The sequence below is a fragment of the Ptychodera flava genome, chromosome 21 (genome assembly GCF_041260155.1).
Source record: "Ptychodera flava strain L36383 chromosome 21, AS_Pfla_20210202, whole genome shotgun sequence".
NCBI classification, from domain to species: domain Eukaryota; kingdom Metazoa; phylum Hemichordata; class Enteropneusta; family Ptychoderidae; genus Ptychodera; species Ptychodera flava.
The window spans coordinates 16,237,549-16,243,750 of NC_091948.1; the positions used below are offsets into that span (position 1 = coordinate 16,237,549).

At 38.3% G+C, this 6,202-nt stretch overlaps 1 long non-coding RNA gene across 1 annotated transcript; it reads right to left on the reverse strand.

The window, feature by feature from the left end:
* Window positions 1-251: 251 nt before the first annotated feature.
* On the reverse strand, window positions 252-5,227 carry LOC139121552 (uncharacterized). Its single transcript, XR_011549314.1, has 2 exons — window positions 4,994-5,227; window positions 252-1,650 (listed from the first exon to the last, which is right to left on the reverse strand). It is a non-coding gene; the product is annotated as an uncharacterized lncRNA (long non-coding RNA).
* Window positions 5,228-6,202: the final 975 nt, after the last annotated feature.

Below are 6,202 nucleotides of genomic sequence, written 5' to 3' on the forward strand. Positions count from 1 at the left end.
CTCCCAATTTAGTTCCAATCGTGTTATAGAGAAAATTGCTAATACAGGCAGAAGTTTCAGACCCCATCATGACACTGTGGTCACAGACACTGCACCGTATGCAGTCATGCCCTTGCAACACTGGATACAGTTCTATTTATAAGCCCCCTTCAGTCATATGACGTCTTTGCTGACACAGACCTATACCACAAGGTTGTCAGAGCCAGTGGGGCAGATTTTCCCCATTTGTACAATAAACAACTAACTACATGTAAACTTTTTACAGAATAGCTTTATTGCTATTCCATTCCCAGATCAGAATTTGTAACGTTTGTCATTGAAATTCTTTGAAAGTCAACTACAAGCACCGTAAGCTTTGAGATCCAATTCATAAACTCATATTTAAAAATACGAGGAAAGTAGATTGTTTTAAGAGCAAAATGATTTATGAAAACAAAACTGTGTACACTACACGGAAACATGAGAAATACATGTACAAGATGTGATGATACCATTTTTACCGATCGTTGGTCGATAATTATAGTAATAATTTACAAGCAATTAACTTAAACAATATAATACTTTCGATTTTAAGCAAAATCGTAAAGACAAAACACAACAACAAAAGAATTTAGACTTAAGGCACTAAAATTTTAAACTCGATTTGCCGGACAGAACACGATAATTGTGTCCGTTACAGGGAAGGCAACGCTCTTCCTGTTACTAAATGTATTTCACTCAAGAAAGTTGCAGGAGACTACCTTACCAGCTCAGGTGCCATATACTTCTGGCTTTTTATATACTACAGTGTCAAGAAAACAGGACAGATCTTCAAGATGTATAATAAAAGAACAAACGATTTGATAGATCAGTGTGAATTCGAAAAACACGAACAGGCAAATGTATGAATAACGGTTGCCACTAACTACTGGTGCTAAAGATCAATACAGATGTTTAAGTGGGTATGGTGTATTAGGTGTTTAGTTGTCGACAAAATCAGCATATCCAACTCTGCGTTGTTTTCTCTTTTTCACCTTGACCTTTTTCACCCTGTTCATTTCCGCCACTTCGTCTTTACTCATTCCATAGGGGTCATCCCATTTCATGGAACAAATGAAACTGACCAACAAAACCAATAAAATCAGTCCAGCTGATGCAATCGCACCAATCGCAAAATAGTCGAAGTGATCTAACTTTGTGCACAGTATTCCGCAACCTCGTTCTCCTTTCACTAAGGCTGTGTTTCCGTTTTCAATATACTCAATTTGTAGACATACTTGATACTGTGCTGGCCACGGTGACAGGCCAGTCACCTCAAACCACATCGGCTTGTTCGCGGAGACGTTTTTCTCGCCTTCCACATCAGTAATTTGGCGATACTTGCCCCGATAGTTGATAATGTATTTACTAATGACGGAAGTGTTATTTGTGGATATTGTCGATGGGCTTATCCAGGATATGTTGGCGGACGAGGGTGTGATATCGGTGAATCTGAAATCGGACGAAGTGAAATTCTCGCATCTGAGCACTTTTTTCTGTCTTTCGCTTTCGACCTCAGTTATATAGGTGACGATCACGATGAACAAAATATTATGAAGACTACTGAATAATGAAAGACGCATTTTCAAAATAGTCAGGAACCAATGCACGTTGATTTCACCGTATCAGCATCTGAAAGTGACAGAACAGAATCATTGGCTGAGCGATGAGTTTAGGAGAAAACTTAGCTGAAAAAGAAATGCAACAATATGTAGAAACACGGCTGGAACCATTTTCCGACCGCTTCACAAAAAATGTTGCGATTATATCTATCATATTCCTGTGTCGCTAAATATTTGATGTGATAAAATTTGAATAATGGCTATCAGAAAGCACGAATGAACGTTTATTCTGTTGCTGGGCAGAGGTGGATTTTCACAGTGTCGCAGAAGTGAGACACGTACCTGAATACTTAATAGATAACGACGAACACTGAAGTTTTTGTACTTATAGACAATCTGCAATAGTGACGTTTGAGAGTCACGTGATCAGAACAACAGAATCGACCAATAAGCTTACACTTTGTTTCGATCATAGGTTCAGTGTGGTCAAAAGTACACTCCGTATTACATCATGACGGGCTGTAGGTTTCTGTGGCAGATACTAAGCTGTTGTACCACTGCATGCATTTGCCTTTTCCCTCGTTTTGAAAAGTTGATCTTTTGAGTTGAAATTATTAAAGTCCAAGCAAAACATAATGACAGGACCTAAAAGCTGGCGACAGGTAACGATTACAGTGCATTGTGTACAAACCATTTATCTGTGAGAGGTTAAGCTCGGGGTCAACTCACATGGAATACACACTCGGAACATGCCCTGGGGCTTTCGAAGACTATACCTTTTATTTCTTTTGACTTTTGCGAGACTAGCAACTGCTCAGACAAACTCCGGTCAAATTTCCAAATAATGCTATTCATCACAAAAATCTTCAAATGACGAGCTAACAGGGGAATCAAGCAGAAAGGGCACGTAACTGCAGCTCACGTAATCACTCTCTTTTCTGTTATAATTATCGTTCTGCTATTATCTGTTCTTTGCAGTGTAAGAAATGTTGGCGGTGTCATTTTGCGGCGAGGCAGACGGGAGAAAATTTCCTATCAATTTCCACTTCACTTCCAACGCAAAAATCTTGATATCGTCTGCTGTAACACACTCGTATGATCATAAGTCATACAACCACAGTGACTGTAGAAAGTCCAGCGATTTAAAAAAAACAACTATCTCCGTCTGATAAGACAGCGCCGTGATAAAAAACAATCAATTTTATATGCTCAATATTGATTTAATACTGCAAAGGCGATGGTAACTGTATATACAAACCACTATAAACAATTCGATCCTACAAGGATTGAGTAAGTAGTGTACAATGATAATAATTATCCATTATCAAATGTTATTCTTTGAAGCACTAAAGTATTAAGAAAAACATTTAAAGTATTAGGTAGAAATTCCATTCAGTGGCCGCTTTACTTTGGCAAATTAATAGGATATTGGACTGACAAAAATAATATTTTCACTTTGAAAACAAGTTTTTAGCTTCAGCAAAATGTACACCATCAATTTGATTTAAATCAAGTGCTGACGATAGTGCAGTACACAGTGACATAAGTACAGTACACTGTGACTTAAGGTAAGTTACGAACATTTGGTTCATTTTTAGAGAATCAAAGTTTGGACTAGATTTCAAGATTGGCTATGAGATTCACTTTTCGAGCGTTTTAGCCAATAGCAGGGGATTTTACCGAGATTTAACTTCGTCAACGAGAAAGAAAGATAATCTATGTGTAAGTTAATTCGCCCAAAGGAGATCCCTGTCTTTCACGATCAGTATTTAAAGAGCTCATGCAATTCAAAATCGCCTGAATTTTTATGTGATCAGCCCAAAATGTAAAGTGTCAGTTGTAATTTCTTACAAATGTCGGGTCATAATTAACGTTATCTTCTAGTATCACCAACCAGATACATACATGAGCAGTGAACAGCGAAAACTGAAAACTGTCGTTTAATCCCAAAAACTGCCTGGGGCAGATGGTCGTTACGTGGTCAAATCCAAACTATCTTATAAACTTTGTTGATTCTCAGTCCGAGAGCCAAAATGTAACCCGAGATTTTAAGATTTAGATTTAGAGTCAAAAATCGGTCAGTAGTATCTAGGAGCCGTTGTAGTGGTATGGATAAGGAGTTGACAACCATGAAAGAATGTTTTATGGTCATTGTGTAATCATAAACAGAGACAGGGTAGTCGCAGTGATCGAGGCAGGCTAGCAGTATACTAAAGACGATTTTCACACAGATGGCAATCTTTCTGCCTCGTTTACTCAAGTTTAAGTTGTGATGGAAGTCTTTTGGTCAGCAACCCCGCCGCTGTTCATTGTCATTTTTTTTGCAGAGAACCATTAATTGAACTCAAAACGCTTCGACACGGCTGATGGTGGGTTTACCTTGACGTCATGAGAAATCTTAGAATCGTGACAGTGCTGTATTCTGTTACAATGCAAATGCCACAAAGACTAGTTTCCTCTATAATCGCATGTATCGTCAACAAGTTTGAAATTCTTGAAAGTTCATATATTTTATAAAACACACAATAGTACTGATAATCTAGTTTCTCATGGTGCTTTCTACGACGTCAGTAAGATTTCATCGATCAATAAGTACGCTGCAACACTCTATTGTCTAAAATGTTGGCACGCCGTCAAACAAACACGTTTTTATAGCTTTTTCGTCGCTTGCAGGATTATCATCGATCTTAAAAGTCAGCATTTGCCTCGAGGTAAAGAAACGTTGCGTGAGATGAATAATAATTACTTTGGGTGACTCAATGTTACCGTCCTCTGCATTTTCGAACTTATACAAAATTCACAGATTTCTTTTTCGTGCGATTAAAGAAGTGTCGATCATCCCTATAATCCGATAAATTAAACGAGTTATATCAAACGATTTGTAGACCTTAGCCTAAATTAGGCTGAACGTCCTGGTCGAAAGACGAAACTGAACGCTTGAGTTGGTTTAAAAAATCGCTGTCATCGATAGCGTGCGGGACGCGGTAAACACAACAACCACGGTAGAACAAGTCGTTGTTGTTACTAAGATCATAGACGGATTTCCGTGTTCGCACAGTGCGTGTTACTCGACAGAGACACAGAATCAGTGTTTTCTACGATAGCTTCACGCGACACAAAGTTTTACAAAGACCCATCCATCTTTCTTTGGAGTCTAGTTTAGATAAAATTGAAAATTGTGCTCGTATGTATTTGACAGTGCGAGTCAGTGCCGTTGACACTCTATTGTGCATTCTAGTTTTTAAGTTTTACTAATAAATACATTCGTCTCACCGATTGTCGAGTTCATATTGTCCTGGAAATTCTGCAAACACTTTTTCTTTCATTTCAAGTGAAAGGAATGTCAGGATTGAAGCATTGTCGCAGAACAGTTAAAAAACAGAGAAGTCATAAGATCTTAACTATTTTCTTACCTGCATCCGACGATCTCTCAAATCGCCAAGCTATGTAATTCTGTCTCAAAGTTTTATGATTCTGTCATACGATTCACTTGTCTTTCTCAGTGGACAACGCCATGGACTGCACTGTAGTCGTAGTGGTACCAAGTTAAAGAACCACGTCAGCCTCTTCATCAATCACGTATTGCAAAGTACTGGCGCGTGACTGCATCCGGGTTTGTAGGGACTTGAAGACTCTTGACTCCGTGCCTTAGGACTGGTCAGTTTCTTCAGCCTGGGGGGGGGCGGTGGATTCATGGGGGGGGGGGTCACCCTGTTTTTTGACTTTGGTGATAGGGGGGGGTCACCATGTTTTTGAAATGCCCAATAGGGGGGGTCAGTGTATTTTGAATTTTGACACAGGCTCATCATTGCCTAAAATGCTAGTGTCAGCCACAAAATTCATCATTCAGTTGTATTTTTCGGCGCGCCCCTTCGGGCGCGTAACTTTAATAATCAGTCATATTTTTCAGCACGCCTAACTTTAACATATCAAGCATACATACATCAGAGATATCTGTATGTTCAATATTTTTCAGCGTGCTCTTCAAGCTCATTACTTTAATATATCATACATCTTTCAGCATGCCCTTCAGGTGCATGACTTTAATATACAAGGCATATATATCAGAGATATCAGGATGTTTCATATTTTTTGGCGCGCCCTTCCGGCGCCATACTTTCAGAGATATCTTGATGTTTGCTAAGTGAAAGTGTACCATTATGAAATCTGCATTTCATATGAAAAGGATGACAAATTCCTGATACTTTTCTGTTCTCTCTGTGAGAATTCAGTATGAGAAAGCAACATGCACAAATATTTCACAATATATATTTGATACAGTGACTTATTTTAGAGATAGAAAAATGACAAGATATCTTTCCTTCTCATTGATGCAATTATTTTCCTTTGTTTCATAGGTTTTCTGTAGAAAGATGCTTTTTTATGAACAAAATAACAGTTAAAAAGGCAGTTTTTGTAATTATTAGCTGTGCTTTTATGGTTTCAATGTTACACAAGAAAAGGTCCTCTCAGACACTGTACACATCAAGAAAAAAACACATCCTATGGCTAAAAGCTCTCTATGGCTCCTCAGTAGATTTATTGGATGGTTGGCAAGTCTTAACACCCATCAAAGTTTTTGATTCACTGCTTTTTCCTCTTTGATATTAATGATTGACATC